The sequence below is a fragment of the Crinia signifera genome, chromosome 1, assembly GCF_055691185.1.
Source record: "Crinia signifera chromosome 1, ASM5569118v1, whole genome shotgun sequence".
NCBI lineage: Eukaryota > Metazoa > Chordata > Amphibia > Anura > Myobatrachidae > Crinia > Crinia signifera.
Genome location: NC_139217.1, coordinates 126303038 through 126323521, shown reverse-complemented (window position 1 = coordinate 126323521; position 20484 = coordinate 126303038). Strand labels below are relative to the sequence as shown.

The 20484-nt window shown below is 45.4% G+C and overlaps 1 long non-coding RNA gene across 1 annotated transcript in view; it reads right to left on the bottom strand.

Annotated features, from left to right (window-relative positions):
• Positions 1-19527, bottom strand: part of LOC146026447 (uncharacterized) — a 49004-nt gene extending 29477 nt beyond the window's left edge. The window contains exons 1-3 of the long non-coding RNA XR_014454460.1: positions 19127-19527; positions 18225-18398; positions 13619-13717 (exon numbers count right to left, since the gene is read on the bottom strand). This is a non-coding gene — a long non-coding RNA (uncharacterized LOC146026447). The remainder of the gene's footprint in view (positions 1-13618; positions 13718-18224; positions 18399-19126) is intronic.
• Between the last annotated feature and the right edge of the window lie 957 nt (positions 19528-20484).

Below are 20484 nucleotides of genomic sequence, written 5' to 3'. Positions count from 1 at the left end.
GGCCAGAAGCAATCTGTCACGGATCACAGAGGAGGACACTACCTGTGTGAGAATTTGACTGTACCTGAGCAGAGGCGCGGAGTCTAACCGTGCCAGGGGTTTTCTGCCAGTGACCCCTCCAAGCGGGATTTGGGCTTTTGCGGCACCTGGCACGTCGGTCGCGGCCCTCTGCCCAGGCTTCTCGTACAGGTGCTGGTTACACTGGAAGTAGCAGTAGTCAGACAAGGGTTTAGCAGGTGCAGGTCACAGGTATAGCCGGGTCGGTAGCAAATAACAGATGGCTGGAGGTACACAGGGATTGAGCAGGTTCTTTGTCACAGGAATAGCCAGGTCAGTACCAGATATCAGGGAGCGTAGTGCAGACAAGGATTTAGCAGTTGCAGGTCACAGGGATAGCCAGGTCAGTACCAGATATCAGGGAGTGTAGTGCAGATAAGGATTTAGCAGTTGCAGGTCACAGGGATAGCCAGGTCGGTAACAGTAAATCAGAAGGCTGGATACACACAGGTATAATGCTGGAATGGTGTGAGTACCTGAGACACTGGACACTGATAATACTATGCAGCACTGGATGACTTCAGGTATGAGCTTGAAACCAACAAGCAGTGAACAGAGACTGAATGAGCAAACTGAGAGTGGATCTCCCCAGGTACTGTGCAGATGGTGATTGCAGTCAGCTGTATAGGCAGGTAACACTGGAGTTTGCAGGATGAGCTTGGTGAACAGGTATTTGCAGGATTGATTACTTGCAGACAAGTACTTAGCTGGAGTGCAGGGAATTACAGCAACTGCAATTCTGGGCCAGATAACAGAATCTTTCACTTGACATGGGAGACAAGGAACAGCATGTAGCTCAGGGAAATAACACCTTGCTTCTGGCACCAGTGGGAATTCTCACAGGGAGTATCACTCAGCTGTAGGGGTGTGATAGGCTGCTGAGATCAGCTGACAAGGTGATGTCAGAGTACCAGGTATTCACACAATATAACAGAGTGTGACAGGAAGTTTGCTTACATCCTGCAGCTCTTCCTCCCAAATACCGCTATAGTCGCTAGGCGGACAATAGCTGTATTTGGGAGGAGGAGCCGCAGGATGTAAACATGCAGCGGCTTATCCGGAGTTTGTTCTGGTGCCGGGTTGTTTGTTTCTTTGTTTTGCCAGACCCGTGGGTGCCTACATGGACCCAAGAGGACGCAATCTACGCTGGATGACCCTGGAACGTATAGGTTTCCTTCCACAGGTACCCATATAGGATTTCTTCAGGACCATCGAACAGACGGAGGAGACCTGCCTACGTGTCAAGATAGATAAGTATCTGTATGAATGGGCTCTGAGTGTAATTAAGTTTTAGTTTTCTGGTGTCAGTGTGTTTTTATTTAACTATTGGTTCTGCTGTGGAACCAAGAGTCCCAGCAAGCCCATTAATGGGCCGTATGTTGGGACTTGTGGTTCTCCAAGTCCCAGTATGCGGACCAGGCTTGCTGGGACTCATATTTCCACAACAGAACCCTTTTTTCTATTTTTTGACACATTTTTACACATTTAATCAGCCCGGCGGCCACCGCCCCAGGGCCACCGGGGACAACCCCAGGCTTCAGCCTGAGTAGGTAAATTCTGGAGGGGGGAGACCCCTTCATTGGGGGTCCCCACTTCCCCATGATCTCTGCCCAGGCTGACCGGTCAGGGGGTTAATGCTTTGACAGGGGGGACTTGTATAAAAAGTCTCCCCCCGGCTGTGGCATTTCCCTGCTGGCTGGGTGGGCCTAGTGCTGGTTCACAAAATACGGGGGACCCCTTCAGTTGTATTATGTTTCAGATTTCAAAAGAGCCTCTTAACTCACAATGAAAAATGTTCACCATTAACTTTAGAAGTTAGAAAGATTTTTTTTTTTTAAATAAAGTTTACAACTACAGTATATTATCTTTTCAATAATCTACCACTAAGAGAAGTCAATAATTTGCTTAGAAATCGCCTAGGCAAAAAAAAAAAAAAAAAGAAAGAAAAGTAATGCCTTTAGGCGCTAATTAAAATGTTTATAATTCAGCAGCTGCCAACTGGAGATTGTGTGATCTCCCAACTAAAAGTAAATAATAATGGCTGCACTCCAATTAAAAAAATACAGAATCTTTAAAGTTAATTATAAAATATAGCAAAACAGCATTTCACATAAAATCAACTTCAGTCTCACAGTTTAGGTATAAGGTTTCCTATGAATTTTGATACTTATTTGGATTATGGGCTTCAAATTCTCAGAAACTGGACAACACGTTTACAGTGGTATCCAATCACCCACAATATTTCCTCATGGCTATTGGATTTGCCTGGGGCTATACAATTAACCCTGAAAAGATGGCGAGAGATGCCGCTTATCAGCAATTTTTTTTCACCTGCCTCAGGCCATGGAAACAAAATCCCAGAAAGCAGCCCAGTTTTCACACAAAAAAACAGGCTGCGGGCACAAAAACACACAGGTTTTACAGAAATTGTGTATTTTCTAGAATATATTTTTTGGGGAAGTGTCCTAATAGGTTTGCTTAAAAAAAAAAATTGGTAAAAAAATAAATAAATTATTAAAACTTACGTCTGCTCTGATGTATGAAGCTGGAATTACCTTTAAGGTCCTGGGTCATTCCAACTACATTCAGCAAACCCTCATTTGAATTCCAGAACAGTAATTCTCAACAGGTATGTGCCCTTGCTAAAAGTAAGAAAGATTATTTTCTGCAGAGGTAACTTGATCACGGGCAATAATCATAATCTGTAATGTTAAAAAAAGTCTGCAGACTAAAATGGACTGTTGTGTGAGGGTCAAGGCTAAATACCCAAGATTTGGAACTTTAATATATATATGTCCTATACCAGCTGTTTGCATACCTGGACCAGATGGCTAATATATGGGTAGGAATAACCAGATATTAAAAAATCATACAAATGAAGGCCAGAGTTCACTTGCAAAAGTCCAAGAAAGTGAAAATTAAGGATTAGAGTGAAATCATTGATTTAGAAACAATTCTGATTATTAGTATATTATATAAGTATATTAGTTATATATTCAAAAGTTAAAATGTGAGTGGGCTGGAGTAATATATAAGGTTGTTGCAGAGGCACGAGAGGGGACTAGAGTAACATATGAGGTTGTTGAAGCGGCACGTGAGGGGACTTAAGTAACATATGAGGTTTTTGGAGTGGCACGTGAGGGGGCTAGAATAACATATGAGGTTGTTGGAGTGTCACATGAGGGGTCTAGAGTAACATATGAGGTTGTTGGAGAGGCACGTGAGGGGGCTAGAGTAACATATGAAGTTGTTGGAGTGGCATATGAGGGGGGCTAGAATAACATATGAGGTAGCTGAAGTGTCATGTGAGGGGGCTAAAGTAACATGAGGTTTTTGAAGTGGCATGTGAGGGGGCTTAAGTAACATATGAGGTTGTTGGAGTAGCACATAAGGGGGCTAGAGTAACATATAAAGTTGTTGGAGAGCACGTGAGGGGGCTAGAGTAACATATGAGGTTGTTGGAGTGGCAAGCGAGGGGCATAGAGTAACATATGAGGTTGTTGGAGAGGCACATGAGGGGGCTAGAGTAACATATGAGGTTGAAGTGGCATGTGAGGGAGCTTAAGTAACATATGAGGTTTTTGGAGTGGCAAATGAGGGGCTAGAGTAACATATGAGGTTGTTGGAGTAGCACGTGAGGGGGCTAGAGTAACATATGAGGTTGTTGGCATGGCATGTGAGGGGGGCTTGAATAACATATGAGGTTGCTGGAGTGGCATGTGAGGGGGCTAAAGTATATATGAGGTTGTTGGAGTAGCACGTGAGGGGTCTAGAGTTACATATGAAGTTGTTGGAGTGGCATGTGAGGGGGCTAAAGTAACATATGAGGTTGAAGTGGCATGTGAGGGGGCTTAAGTAACATATGAGGTTTTTGGAGTGGCAAATGAGGGGCTAGAGTAACATATGAGGTTGTTGGAGTAGCACGTGAGGGGGCTAGAGTAACATATGAGGTTGTTGGCATGGCATGTGAGGGGGGCTTGAATAACATATGAGGTTGCTGGAGTGGCATGTGAGGGGGCTAAAGTATATATGAGGTTGTTGGAGTAGCACGTGAGGGGTCTAGAGTTACATATGAAGTTGTTGGAGTGGCATGTGAGGGGGCTAAAGTAACATATGAGGTTGTTGGAGAGGCACATTTGGGGACTACAGTAACATATGAGGTTGTTGGAGTAGCATGTGAGGGGAGCTAGAATAACATATGAGGTTGCTGAAGTGGCACGTGAGGGGGCTAGAGTAACATATGAGGTTGTTGGAGTGGCATGTGAGGGGGCTAGAATAACATATGAGGTTGTTGGAGTGGCACGTGAGGGGGCTAGAATAACATATGAGGTTGTTGGAGTGGCATGTGAGGGGGCTAGAATAACATATGAGGTTGTTGGAGTGGCATGTGAGAGGGGCTAGAATAACATATGAAGTTGCTGGAGTGAGGGGGCTAAAGTAACATATGAGGTTTTTGGAGTGGCACGTGAGGGGGCTAGAATAACATATGAGGTTGTTGGAGTGGCATGTGAGGGAGCTAGAATAACATATGAGGTTTTTGGAGTGGCACGTGAGGGGGCTAGAATAACATATGAGGTTGTTGGAGTGGCATGTGAGGGGGGCTAGAATAACATATGAGGTTGCTGAAGTGGCACGTGAGGGGGCTAGAGTAACATATGAGGTTGTTGGAGTGAAATGTGAGGGGGGCTAGAGTAACATATGAGGTTGCTGGAGTGAGGGGGCTAAAGTAACATATGAGGTTTTTGGAGTGGCATGTGAGGGGGCTAGAGTAACATATGAGGTTGTTGGCATGGCATGTGAGGGGGGCTTGAATAACATATGAGGTTGCTGGAGTGGCATGTGAGGGGGCTAAAGTATATATGAGGTTGTTGGAGTAGCACGTGAGGGGTCTAGAGTTACATATGAAGTTGTTGGAGTGGCATGTGAGGGGGCTAAAGTAACATATGAGGTTGTTGGAGAGGCACATTTGGGGACTACAGTAACATATGAGGTTGTTGGAGTGGCATGTGAGGGGAGCTAGAATAACATATGAGGTTGCTGAAGTGGCACGTGAGGGGGCTAGAGTAACATATGAGGTTGTTGGAGTGGCATGTGAGGGGGCTAGAATAACATATGAGGTTGTTGGAGTGGCACGTGAGGGGGCTAGAATAACATATGAGGTTGTTGGAGTGGCATGTGAGGGGGCTAGAATAACATATGAGGTTGTTGGAGTGGCATGTAAGAGGGGCTAGAATAACATATGAAGTTGCTGGAGTGAGGGGGCTAAAGTAACATATGAGGTTTTTGGAGTGGCACGTGAGGGGGCTAGAATAACATATGAGGTTGTTGGAGTGGCATGTGAGGGAGCTAGAATAACATATGAGGTTTTTGGAGTGGCACGTGAGGGGGCTAGAATAACATATGAGGTTGTTGGAGTGGCATGTGAGGGGGGCTAGAATAACATATGAGGTTGCTGAAGTGGCACGTGAGGGGGCTAGAATAACATATGAGGTTGTTGGAGTGGCATGTGAGGGGGCTAGAATAACATATGAGGTTGCTGAAGTGGCACGTGAGGGGGCTAGAGTAACATATGAGGTTATTGGAGTGAAATGTGAGGGGGGCTAGAATAACATATGAAGTTGCTGGAGTGAGGGGGCTAAAGTAACATATGAGGTTTTTGGAGTGGCACGTGAGTGGCTAGAATAACATATGAGGTTGTTGGAGAGGCACATGAGGGGGCTAGAGTAACATATGAGGTTGAAGTGGCATGTGAGGGGGCTTAAGTAACATATGAGGGTTTTGGAGTGGCAAATGAGGGGCTAGAGTAACATATGAGGTTGTTGGAGTAGCACGTGAGGGGGCTAGAGTAACATATGAGGTTGTTGGCATGGCATGTGAGGGGGGCTTGAATAACATATGAGGTTGCTGGAGTGGCATGTGAGGGGGCTAAAGTATATATGAGGTTGTTGGAGTAGCACGTGAGGGGTCTAGAGTTACATATGAGGTTGTTGGCATGGCATGTGAGGGGGGCTTGAATAACATATGAGGTTGCTGGAGTGGCATGTGAGGGGGCTAAAGTAACATATGAGGTTGTTGGAGAGGCACATTTGGGGACTACAGTAACATATGAGGTTGTTTGGAGTGGCATGTGAGGGGAGCTAGAATAACATATGAGGTTGCTGAAGTGGCACGTGAGGGGGCTAGAGTAACATATGAGGTTATTGGAGTGGCATGTGAGGGGGCTAGAATAACATATGAGGTTGTTGGAGTGGCATGTGAGAGGGGCTAGAATAACATATGAAGTTGCTGGAGTGAGGGGGCTAAAGTAACATATGAGGTTTTTGGAGTGGCACGTGAGGGGGCTAGAATAACATATGAGGTTGTTGGAGTGGCATGTGAGGGAGCTAGAATAACATATGAGGTTTTTGGAGTGGCACGTGAGGGGGCTAGAATAACATATGAGGTTGTTGGAGTGAAATGTGAGGGGGGCTAGAATAACATATGAAGTTGCTGGAGTGAGGGGGCTTAAGTAACATATGAGGTTTTTGGAGTGGCACGTGAGTGGCTAGAATAACATATGAGGTTGTTGGAGAGGCACGTGAGGGAGATAAGGAGACATGTAGAGTAACACTTGCTTTTTTAATGTTTTTTTATGTGGATCTGTCTATTTTAATGTACAGTACTTTATGTAGAGTAATGTTAAGTACTGTAAGTAAATTATCATTTGGATGTAACGACAAATATGGACCTTAGACTTATATCTTACATAGTGTCCTATGCGTTCATCATTTGCCTCTGAGTTGTACACTTGTTTCCAGCAACCAGTAATAGACACGTTATACTGTACAGTCATTTTCAGCTCCCAGGGGGTTTCTAGGCACTAAGAAACCCTCTCGTTGTGAGCCTCTACTTTTTCCCCCATAGAGCTACAGTACCTGTATATGCATTCATCAGTACTCAGTTGTTACAAAGTCTTGTGCAAAAGTAATTGTGCAATATTATACGGTTATATTACTAAGTTGGTGTATACGGAGGATATACTGATGATATATGCTGAAGCAGAGCAAATACCAGATACAAATGTTTGACAAAAGTTAGAAATCAGTTGTAATAAAAACTACAGTTGGGACCTCAGCAAGGGGGGGGGGGGGGCTCAAGAGTTAGAGCTGCAGCACAGATCAAAATTCAAATAGGTGATCCACAACAACTGCCATTCCAAACTGACTCACTGGCAGTTGTTGCTTCTCCCCTATTTGAACTTTGAACTGTACTTCAGCCCCACCTCTGTAGCCGCTGCTGGTCCTCATTCACCTTAAAACTCAGGATGGCTTAACAGTTCAAGGCTACAGATACTACAGTATACACATTCAAATAGACAATTAACAGTAATTTATTAAAATAAACTGCAGTCTTTCAGTCTCCAATACACTATAGAACCTCTTAATAACAGTGAGGCTCATAGCACATACTACAGTAATTCTGACAGGAAAATGCAGTGCACTTTATAAACAGAGGTTGTGGCCGGTTGGTGCATGATGAGGCCTGTGTACACTGGCTAGTACAGATACAGTCCTCAGTGGAAAACGCAAGATTTTCAAAAGGTGGTTTCCAGAGGGGCGGAGCAAAGCACGGAGATGGACACTTAGGTGACCCAGTATATGCCGGGTCAGTTAAAGTATTATAGATAGACCAAATGTATATAAATAATAATAATAAAAATAAATGATATATATATATATATATATATATATATGTGTGTACATACATACATACATACACATACATACATACATACATACATACATACAGGGGCATCAACAGCAGTGTAGACCCCTGGGCATAGCAATGTATTGGGGCCCCTACCGATCCTCCAGTGGTAGGGGTGGGGGAAGCTTTGATGTCCCGCGGGTGGTAGGGGGTATTATATCAACCACTAAGCATGTAGGGCCTAGATCAGTAATTTCCACTAATTACCCCTTTACTGCACAGATGGTGGGAGATGAGGTGGGAGAAGGGGGCATTGGGCTGAATGAAGGGGCCCTGATACATAACTTCCAGGGTGGTAGAGGATGTTTAATATGCAGAGGAGGGGTGTATAGTGGAGTGGGCTCATTATTCATAATTTTCTGGTGGGAGGACAGCTTGCTTGACTGCGGATATCTCCAGTTCCCGGAAATAGATTTATTAGATTTTAATGGAATTAAAACTAGAGAATCCCAACTACCAAATGGTATTGGAGACTAGGGGATCATAGTTCAGGAGGCAGAGCAATCTGCCAATGAGTATATAAAACTACATACCAGGTGTGTGGAGCTGGAGCAGTAACTGGCTGCTGGAAGGCTGATGTCTCTGGTTCTGGGAACAGGAGAGACAAGCTACTAGTGTCCATCAAAGGGGGAGAGTCCCAGCTTTTGGAATATACCCTCAGAAAAACTCTAAAGGTGGCCATACACACGCAGATTTATCTGGTTGGAACAAACACATGGTTATGGATGAGAGCAAATGACAGTTGACCATTTGCTTGGAAATGCTGGAAAACTGACAAACTGTCACTCATCCATAACCATGTTTTTGTTCCAACCAGCCAGATCTGAAGATAAATCTTACTAGTATATGTGTGATATATGTATGCATACATTAAGTTGCCTATTTGAATGAGATAAAGGGTTAAATGAGTTAAAAGGTAAATACCCCTCCAGGATGGAGGGAATGGACTATCCCAGCCAAACTGTGCTTTTTGCATTTTGTTAAATAAAGTTACAGGACAGAGAAAGAAACCAGGAAGTGGCTGAGCATGAGGAGAGCAGAGAGAGCAGTGGGAAGCTTTTGGAACAGCAGGTTATACTGGGATCTCATGTAAGTTTGTGTAAATGGTCACTTTAAGAAGCTGGGCAAACAGAATTCATCTTTAAGTGACCCTCTCCCAAATCTAACCAGCCACATCAAGAAAGACTGTCATGTTTATAGACTGTATTAAATAACTCCAGAATTGCTCAGTGGCAGGGGGTGAATGTATCATTGGCCCATGTTGTTACAACTTATAGAAGAGGCAGCTGAGTTACCCAATATCCTACTGCATTGGTTTGTTTTAAATCTCTTAAAGTTGGATCCTCTTGAACAAAAGACTGCTGCAGGAAAGACATTTATTATCTCACTAAGTATGTCCAAAACCCAGTGGATTACAAATATTCAGTACAAGTTTATAGTCCAAAGCAGGAACTGAACTGACCCTTTGGGATCTCTGTGATAGACTCTAGACTTTTAAGGGGTGATTGAACTTTCCTCTCCCAAAAATTCTATAAGGACTAACAGTAATATCATCGCAGGTACTAAAAGTGCACTATAAAATATGTATTATTGCGCAATAATAATTCTCTGTTTATTGTTATGCATGCAATGACATTTCTCTGGTTATCTTTGCCTATGCAATAATAATTATCTGTGTTGTTTTGATTTATGTGAATATGATGCCCAAGGTTATATTCAATTGAGAGTACCTCCTTGACAGTGGTGCAGTTAACGGTAGCAAGAAGTGAAAGGCATTGATTATTTGTTTAACCCTTGTTTTGGAAGAAAAGGGGACGTAGCGATCCCTGTGATCGTACTTAGATAGCGGATGTGGAACATTATTCAACTGTCATTGTGTATTAATTACGGATATTTAAACAATTGGTTGTTTAGCATGGTGAAAATAAAGTGTTAACCATTTTGAGCAATATCCAGTTTCCCGCCTTCAATTCTTCCCCAAGAAGAAGAAGCAGCACCCTCCAAGTGGCAATACCGGTAAGAGAGCACAACTAACATACACCTGTGGTTATCACATTTGGGCACCTTAAGTCAGACAGAAACTGAAATATCTGACTGGGAAGAGCAATTAACAGGCTTAGATGGGGTCCACTGCTTTGAAGTCAGATATCTCCGGTTCCCAAGGGCCGATTTTTACAATTTTTATACCCTTAGAAAGAGGGGACCCTCAGCTTTCAGTGCCCTTAGACTCCTGGGAGGGTTTCTGGGTACTCAGAACCCCCCCCCCCCCTGCGTGCGCTACTGGTCCTAATTCATTACAAAATAGTTTCTTTCAGTACATCTTTTTTTTTAAGATTTTTGAGTGAGACTCTTCCACCAAATGCAGGCACAATAGACTTGATTGGTGGAAGTATGATCTCTGAACCTAAATTATTCATATTCTCTCTGTACTGATCCTCACACCTCAGTGGCTTCTATGTAACTGGTTTTCTGTACAGACTTGCTTCACTCAGTCCTCGTGTCTTCACCTCTCAAAATAGCTGGGACATCTGGGGCGAAATGTAATAGGTTGCGATTTTTGGACTAGTTCCAAACTCGCCAGAAATCGCACCTTTAAAAATCATGGTTTTTGCAGCGAATTCGCATATGTAATGAGATGCAAATTAGCAGCAAAAAAATGTGATTTGCCACGATTTCGGGCGATTTTCAGTCATGAAAATGTGCGCATTTTCAGTCATTAAAATGTGCGCATTTTCATATATGTGATTTTGGGTAAAAAAAAAATGGTACTTGTTTCCTAGCATGGCCACAACGATCTTGATCTGGGGCATCGTCGGTCGCATCGCAAGCGGGCTAAAAAATCGCATGCGATGCGACCGACGCGATGCCCGCGATTTCCCATAGGGAACAATGTAAAATGCCTCAATTTAACCAAATCAACATAGGGAACAATGTTAAATGGGCCAGAGACCCCAAAAAAACCCCGTCCTCCGACCTTTTCATACCCCCACTATCCACGTCGGCGTGGAGTTGAGAATAGATTAGTGTGGCGAGCGCAGCGAGCCACCAAGCCCGAAGCGTGGTGAGCGCAGCGAGCCCCGTGAGGGGACGCGGATACCTTCACAGGTAAACGCGTCCCTTGGCGGACTTCACAGGTATCCGCGTCCCCTCGCGGGGCTCGCTGCGCTCGCCACGCTTCGGACTCGGTGTCTCGCTGCGCTCGCCACACTAATCTATTCTCAAATCCACGCCGACGTGGATAGTGGGGGTATGAAAAGGTCGGAGGACGCGTACCGCCACCCCTCGCGGACTCGCTGCGCTCGCCATGCTTCGGGTTGACGTTGATCATGGGGTGGCGTTAACTATTTTTGAGGGGCCATTTCACTGGTCAGGGGGGTTTTTTGGAGTCTCTGGCCCATTTAACATTGTTCCCTATGTTGATTTGGGTAAATTGAGGCATTTTGCATTGTTCGCTACGGGAAGCCGCGGGCATCGCGTCGGTACCATCGTATGCTTTTTTTGGCCGCATACGATGCGACCGACGCGATTTTGACTTTTTCAATGCATTTCAATGGGAAATCGCGGGCATCGCGTCGGTCGCATCGCAGACCATTAAAAATTACCCGCGATGCCCGCGATTGTGGCCGTGCTAGGAAACAAGTACCAATTTTTTTTTTTTTTAAACGGCGTGGAGTCCCCCCTCCTGAGCATAACCAGCCCCGGGCTCAAAGAGCCAGTCCTGGTTTCATAAAATCAAAGGAACAATCAAGTTGGGGCTCCCTGGATTTTATAAAACCAGCACCAGGCTCAAGGGCCGGTCCTGGTTCCCAAAATACGGGGGACAAAATGACTGGGGGTCCCCCATATTTCAAGAACCAGCACCGGGCCCAACCAGCCAGCAGGGTAATGCCACAGCCGGGGGGAGACTTTTTATACTTTGACTTTTATACTTTTATACTTTGACTTTTTCGACTGAGACTTTTTTTTTAAGTCCCCCCGGCCAAAGCATTCAGCCCTCTGACTGGTCAGCATGGGCAGGGGCCCTGGGGGAGTGGGGACCCCCCAAAGAAGGGGTCCCCCCCTCCAGAACTTACCAGCCCATGCTGAAGCCCGGGGCTGTCCTCGATGCCCCTGGGCTGTGGGCATCGAGCTGATTAATGGTGTAAAAAAATAGATAAAATCCTATTGTGTATTGCTGTGGAACTATGAGTCCCAGCAAGCCTGCACCACATGAAGGGACTTGGAGAACCACAAGTCCCAGCATGTGGGGCAATAAAGGGCCCGCTGGGACTAGTAGTCCCACAGTACTACAAATAGTTAAATAAAAACACACAGACAGTACAACTTTAATACACACCAAGCCAATTCATCCAATACTCACCTATGTTGACACAAAGCTTCGGTCCCCTTGTCCAGTAGAATCCAGAGGGGAGGCTGTGGAGAGAAATCATACTCACCACAGACGTCTTCAGCGCTTCCCCGGGAGCCCTGCAGCATTTTTCCCACGATCACCGTCCTCCGGTGTTCTGTTTACATCTGGGACTCCGCCCCCAGACCGGGACTTAGCCCCGCCTACCAGCCAATGATGGTCCGGGAAAACCCCCATGCTGGACCATCATTGGATGGTAGGTGGGGCTAAGTCCCGGTCTGGGGGCGGACCCCCAGATGTAAACAGAACACCGGACCGTGGGAAGGATGCTGCTGGGCACCCGGAGAAGCGCTGAAGACGTCCGGTGAGTATGAATTCTCTCCACAGGCACCCCAGTGGATTCTACTGGAGAAGGGGACCTATCCTTCGTGGCAACATAGGTGAGTATTGGATGTATGGGCTCCGAATGTAATAAAGTTTTACTGTCAGTGTGTTTGTGTATTTTTAACTATTTGTACTACTGTGGGACTACAAGTCCCAGCGGGCCCTTTATTGCCCCACATGCTGGGACTTGTGGTTCTCCAAAACCCTGCATGTGGTGCAGGCTTGCTGGGACTCATAGTTCCACAGCAATATACAATAGGATTTCAGCTATTTTTTACACCAATCATCAGCTCGATGCCCACAGCCCAGGGGCATCGAGGACAGCCCCGGGCTTCAGCATGGGCTGGTAAGTTCTGGAGGGGGGGGACCCCTTCTTTGGGGGGGTCCCCACTCCCTCAGGACCCCTGCCCATGCTGACCGGTCAGAGGGCTGAATGTTTTGGCCGGGGGGACTTGTATAAAAAGTCTCCCCCCGGCTGTGGCATTACCCTGCTGGCTGGTTGGGCCCGGTGCTGGTTCTTGAAATACGGGGGACCCCCAGTCATTTTGTCCCCCGTATTTTGGGAACCAGGACCGGCCCTTGAGCCTGGTGCTGGTTTTATAAAATGCACAGAACCCCAACTTGTTTGTTCCTGTGATTTTATGAAACCAGGACCGGCTCTTTCAGCCCGGGGCTGGTTATGCTCTGGAGGGGGGACCCCACGCCATTTTTTTCCCTGTTTTTTTGTAAACCTTTTTTTGGACAGAACCATGCACAGATCACAATGATCAGTGCATGGTTCTGTCAAACTCGCCAGCCAGAACCTGGTCTATTTTTTTTGCGATTTTTGGTAACCTTTACCAAAAATCGCACCCTATTACATGTGCGAGTTAGATGCTTTCCAATGGGAAAACATCTGGATGCGAGTTGAAGTGTGACTAAAAATCACCACTTCAATATGTGCGATTTCGCGGCAAAAAAAATGCATACGGCATATTTTGCGGGAAACAACGCAAAAAAAAAATCGCCACCCATTACATTTCGCCCCTGGTCTTCTCCTCACACTTTCTTCAGAAAAACTGCTACTCACCAACTGCTACTCACCAACCAACTGCCTCTTCTCTTCCTCCAGCAGTCCCAGGCCTTCCAGTGGGGCTGCTCTCTTCTTGTTCTTGTGTAGAAAAGCACAATGCTGTGCAGCAACTGTAATACAGGGAGATTCAACAAAACCTCCCAGATTTTAAAGGTTGATAAAAGGGATGGTAATACTATACACAATTTTAGTACATCAGTCAAAAAATGGATGGAATACAGTTAATTTTTTATTGGGTTTGAATTCAATATTGTACAGACGGTGGCCTTCATTCCTCATATTTGAAGTTGATTTACGAAATTTCTAATCTCTGGCATTATCACAGCAATTTCCTGATGAAGCTCACTTTTGTTTATCTGCCTAGATTGACAATTTTCGTTACTAGATTGAAAACAATCTTGCTCAACTTCACAAAAGGCATCTGCACAGCCAATGGGACATCTGAGAGCCTAGACTACAAGCATCGACCAAGAACCAAGACACATCCCCTAGCATGTGCCCTCAGCCTTCCTTATTGCAACATGCCATCAAAATCTGTCAGCAGGCTACAAAACTAGTAGGAGTTCCTGGCTTGGACCCTGATATAGCTTTAACACCTTAATATAGCTTGAGCTTGTCACGTTACAACCACACTTTTTGTCCTGTAGGTTTTCCACTTTTGGACAGTTATATGATAACGGATGAAACGTGGGAATTTCGGTGCCGTAACATAATCATGGGACTAGGAGGACTGGAGTGTGTACAAAGGAAAGTTGTGATGTCTGACACCATTTTAATGGTCGAATACCGTCAAATGATTTATCCAGGGCTCGCAGATGCTACGTTTCAGTGTGTATGGTGCTATGTTTCAGTGTCCATGTCGACTGAGTTGAAATTTGGGACCAAAAAATTAGAAAAACCCAATATCAACCTTTTGACTGTCAACTTCCCCATGTCGACTGAATGCTTGTGTTGACATAATGACCATGTCGACCTAATCCATGTCGACCTTCCTGCATGCCGACATTAATGCATGTCGACCTAATAACTGTCGACCCACACTTGTAGACCTAATGACCATATCCCGATCCATGCAGGCTTCTCTGTGTAAAAATAAGACAAATTTATAGATCATTTTCAAAACCGGTATAGGGTCTCCTCTTTGAGCCGGTTCTGATTTCTCGAATACTGGGAAATAACTAAATGGGGTCTCCCTGTATTCAAGAAACCAGCACGAGGCTCTTGGCTTTAGTTTAGGAAATCACCAAGGTTAATTAGGTCAAACCACACACTAAACCTTATTAACCTTTGTGGTTAATTTAGTTGAGTTTGCCGGCCATGTGGGATTATGCATTTTTTTAAAAGGGCAATAATTTACAAGGTATAGTTTTGTCTTGTAAGTGATTTCCCCTTAAGAAAAAGCCCACGTTTGGCCAGCAATGCGCATGGCTGCCAAATTCGGAGACTATTACACCTGGCCCTTTTTCTTTACATAATTTCAAATTTGCAACTGAACATAGGTCTGGAATAGAACTAGTGAATGTAGACCGTGTCGGAGTGGGACATGTAGGGCCCACCAGGGAATGCTGTGTGATTGGTGACCTTGATTAAGGGTGTGGCTAATCTCCATAGGGGCTGTAGCCAGCTGCCACAGAGATTTGGCTTACCTTTAGAGAGTGAAATATCAATGGCAATGCACTGTAGAAAATACACCATAACCCCAAGAGGAGGTAGAACCCCAGGAAGTGGGATGTACTGGGGGTTTACCCTGTACCCCTGTGGGTCAGTCAACCCTCAACATAGCAATGTGGCAAATACATTTTTGTAGACATTTATAAGAAAAACAGATATTATGAGACAGATGAGAGAATGTATTGGGATAAAATGGGGAAATGCTGCTACATTAGTGAGAGGGGAAAATGTGTTACAATAAGGAGGGGAGGTGAGAGGGTGTAGGTGTATATTTATTTAGTGTTGAATAATTTAATTTAATTACACTGAACTTGTATTTTTTTAAAGGATTTAAGGGCCTAAAAAAAATTTACTTGTGCAAAAAATTTCTACAGTGCAAACATCTACAATAAATTTTAATTTTCAGATGACATATTGACACATGTACTTTATATTCTTTTAGTAGTTCAAAGCCGGTGTATAATTTTTCTCTATTTTGGGTATAGAGTTGCTATGGTAACATGTAAGCCATTAATCACTTAAAGGATTTAGTGATCCACTAAGGAAATAGTATGCTTTCTGCAGCTATTCTTTTTTAAAAGGTCCCATGGTACACCGAAACATGATTGTCGTTAGCGATAGATTAGTAAAAGACTAGCTGCTCTATTTTTTTTCCTTGAACCAGCTTCTGTCATTTGTTATACAAGTGTCTTGGGGACATTTGTTAGAGCATTAAGCTTTAAAAGGCATTTTATTGTTAAAGATGTCTTGATAATCTGTGATGCTACTTAAACATCCAATTGCTTCATTAGTACAGGTAAAAAATACAAATAGAGCAAGCTATTCAGAATGGTCTACCAAACTAAATTGTGCCAGACTATGCCATTCTACCCCCACCCACTATTTCTATAATGGTAGCTCAGCACAGAAGTTATGTTTGTAGGTGTCATGATGGCATAATGATTAGCATTGTTAACTTGATCTATTCAAAGTCATGTTTAAATTGGTTTTGTCCATGTACCCCAGTTTCCTCACACAGCCCAAAAATATGCTGGCTTATTTGTTTACTCAACAGAACCTTGCATATTAATAATACATAGATTATCCAAACAGTAATTGCGGATTCAAGAAAATGCATCCCAGCTAACACTAAATGGATGAAATGGTCTGTGTTGGGAATACATTTAAAAAAATGTTGAGGTGTGTGGTCAATCAGAAGCTCTTCGTGTACATGTAAACCTTTTTGTATTCCAAAGGATTTGTAGATGAAAGACAAAAGAGGATGTGGTACCCATGTATATATAGTGTGGTGGTGTGAATACAGGTCAGAGTTGCTTTGGTTTGAGAAGGCAATGAGCCAAGGAAAAGGCACAAAAGCAACAGCACACCACCTCTGAATCAATGAACATATGTTGGCTTGGGCAGAGGTGTATGAGATGAGACAGCCTACGGGCAAATTAATGTGCAGGAGGCTGAGCAGAGATACGGGCATCCAAGAATCATCATTATACACTTGGACGGCAATTATATAGATGAAATTAAGTCACTGGACCTCATACACAGGATTAAAGCAAACCTATCGCCCATAGGGCACAGGTTCAAAGGCGTTAACATTAAGTGGTCCAGCATAGTACCCAGGAGGTGCTGGCATAAACCATTAGGGGACTCATCCCTAGACGAGGCCCGGAAGAAAATCAACGCAGTGGTTGGCAAGTTCATTGTTTCAGAGGGAGCAGGGTATAAGGCATGGGCAAATGCAGTTTCAACGGGAGCATTTGTATCAGACAGACGTCTGAGGCCGGCCAACAGCAGTTTAATGCAGAGTTGCTAGGTTTGCTGGAGGCGAGGGAAGGTTGCAGTCTGGTGGCGGGCTATGATTCGAAGAACCTAGCGTTGGTTGAAGTACTGCAGGCCAGCAAAGGTGTGGCACCAGGAATACCGGAGGCACCCCCAGGACATGAGAATGAGGCTGAGAGTATAGTACCACTAATATGGGGGGGTCACGTTAAGGCCATTGCGATAGAGAGGGGAAGGCATTAACATCAAGTGGAGTCAGTGGAAAGGCCTGGTGTCAGCGGAAAGAAACGGTAACCCCGGGTGGCTACAGGTTTCAGTTGCGAGAGGGGCTGGTGTCCAGCTGTGACCTTTTTAATTTGCCATCACTACACATATCTGTCTGTTTATTTCAGGTATTAAGGAAAGGTGAGGGGTGGTTTGACGGTTTGGGGTTTGAAGAATGGTGAGGGTATCAGACACTCAGCAGTTTATGCATGTTCTGGCTCCCTGTGTGACAGCCCGCCTCCTCACATCAATCCCCTGATTTAGAAGTACACTATGGCACTCTCAGCATCTGCCTCCTGTGCAATCACACTCTGGGTGGGCTAATGGGATTTGATCGTGGCAGCTCCTGTACTGGTTTGTCCTCCTGCGGTGAGCATCAACATATGGAAAGACAGCCTCCCTTGTCTAATAATCATTATATAGGCATTTATTCAATAATACCAAACTATATAGAGACAAACTATATAGAGAATTCTGTAGAGAATAGAAAAAAAATATGTATGTAGAAAAAAATATATACATATAAAAATGAATAAAAATCAATAAAAAATCAATAAAACATGTTCCAGTTTAGCAGATTGGGGCTCCATTGGGAAGATAAGCAGTGTTTCCATGATACCAATAAATTGTATAGTTACCAGACTTGGAATTTGGGATAATGTGGTCTCCTTAGACTGCAGTAGAGGTAAATAAGTCCCAGAAGATTGCCCAGTTTGGATACTGAATTGACTCAGAAGATGTGGTAAGAAGGCAGTGTTATGGTATATGAATACCTGGCTTGGTGGCTGCTACTATGCTAAGGGTTTGTTACTTTTGAATAAATGCCTTTATAACGATTATACAAGTTGTCAGAGTTACCTCATTCAGTCAAACCCCAGCGCTGTATCTATTTTTTCTTTATCTTACCTTATAGAGAGATTTACACCCTCTCCTTACAACAGCTGTAGTTGCACTCATGGTTCATCCTATCTTGTCTTTCCCTTGTATAATGAATTGGGACAATGGAAGTGCTACTGGCCACCGCTGGGATGTCTCCTGGTGCTCACCTCTGATGAATCAGGACTCAAATCTTCGACAGAGCTGCGTAGGAACAAATCCATATACAGAAATACTCCTTCATCGGCTTGCTGTCAGCTGAACTTTGCTGTCCTTTAGACAGTGGCGTAACTATAATATATCCCCCCCCCCCCCCCTGAAAGTTAGGGAGAGGGGGAGGGGGAGCGATCAGAAGATCACTACCTGACTACAGCACAGAACAGGGGGCATAGATGGACAGACAGATGAGGGCATGGGTAGACAGGTGATGGTTAAGGGGACATAGATGCACAAACAAACAATTATATGTGGGCATAGTTGGTCAGACAAACAGACAGAGCATCATATGGGGGACATAAACGGACAGGTGGGGGGGAAGGGGACAAGGGTGGGTGGGGGGAGTAGGGGACACAGACATATGGGTGGGGGGGGACATCGACGGATTAGTGGGGGGAGTAGGGACACAGACAGATGGATTGGTGGGGCAAAGGACATGGATGGGTGGGGGGAGTAGGGACACAGACAGATGGCTGAGGGGGGTAGGGGACACAGACAGACAGATGGGGTGGTAGGGGGCACAGATGACACATATAGAGGCAGATAGATACAGGGCAGGATTGAAGTAGAAAGTAGAAGACCGACCCAGAAAGCATGCCGATTCACACAAAAAGTACTGTATCACTGACTGAGCCCCCAGCACACTCTTATACTAATACTAACAATAACAAATATTTACATAGATCACCAGCACCAGGTCGAGGGCAGCTGGGTACCTGAGACTCCATAAGGTGTACAGCAAGCCACCTGTGTAACGCCAGGACAGTAGAGAGTGGCTTCTTCCAGGTGATTCCAGTGCATGAATCAGAAGCGCATCATTTCCTCAGACACCCCTCAGCAAACAGTGACGGCCACATCATCCTCCCCTTCCCACAGCCCTGGACGTGACAGCTGCCTGCCTGTGCGCAAATGCCGGAAGAGGTCAGGGGGTCACAGGGATCAATTAGCATCTCTTTCTCTGACTCCCCTTCATCCTCTCCCCGGCCTTCCACATGCAGACAATGCCGGCCACACCATTGTCACTACAGCCCTGGAGGCGTGACAGCCTCCTGCTTCAGAGCTCAAATGCCGGGCAGGGTCACAGAGATCATTAGCACTGTCTCAGACACCCCTGCGCCCTGACCTCCCCCGCAAGCGCACAATGCTGGGCAGCGCTGGTGGCTGTGACGGCTGTCACAGAAGACAGCAGCACCACGGATCGGTAAGAGAAATCCGATCCGTGGCTGTTGGAGGGGGCCCTTTCAAAGAAGGGGGGCTGGGGGTTCAATGGCTTCACTGGAGCAGCAGCCAACTTACTTATAGCCAGGCCCATCTGCTCTTCTTAATGGGTGTGTGAGCGGGGATTGGGAGGAGCTGGGAGGGGAATGACGGAAGCGACGGAGGAAGTTACCACTGTCGGAGACAGACAGCTCCCAGGGCCTGTAAAGCGGTACATAGCATAAATGAGCTGCGGCGCTGATTGGCTGAGTAGACAGGGGAGCCCCAAAAGAAAATTAGTGCTCAAAGAAAGTGCCGGTATGTCATACCGGCGTATACCGTCCCACTTCGAGCACTGTTCCTCCCTATGTGTTTTTCTCTTTCAGGAACTGTGGGAGGCAATGGAGTCACCTGCCTCTAAGCTTTTTCTCCTAAGGGGGCCCTTCTCCATTGCATCCCACTGACCGCTGATTCATCCCTGCAGTTTTCTTTTGAGAGCCAACAAAGGAGCTGTGTCATGATAGCTTCCTCCTTTTATTCACTTTAGCACATAGTGAGCCGGCAGCTGGCTGACACCAGGGGTAGCTCCAGCGTGCAGCTCCTCCAGGGCTGAGCAACTCTCCGTTGGTGAGATGGGTGCTGGATGACGCTCTGACCGGGGGGATCCTGACAGTTAGTATCCCGACATCGGAATCCCGACTGCCAGTGCTCCGACAGGGGGATCCCGACCCACAGGGTCTATTCTCCCTCGCGGGGGTCTACGACCCCCATAGAGGGAGAATAGAACCTGTGGCAAACGTAGCGAGCCACAGAGCCCGCAGGGTGGCAAGCTCAGTGAGCCCGCAAGGTGCTACATTGTGCTTGCCCCCCTGTCTGA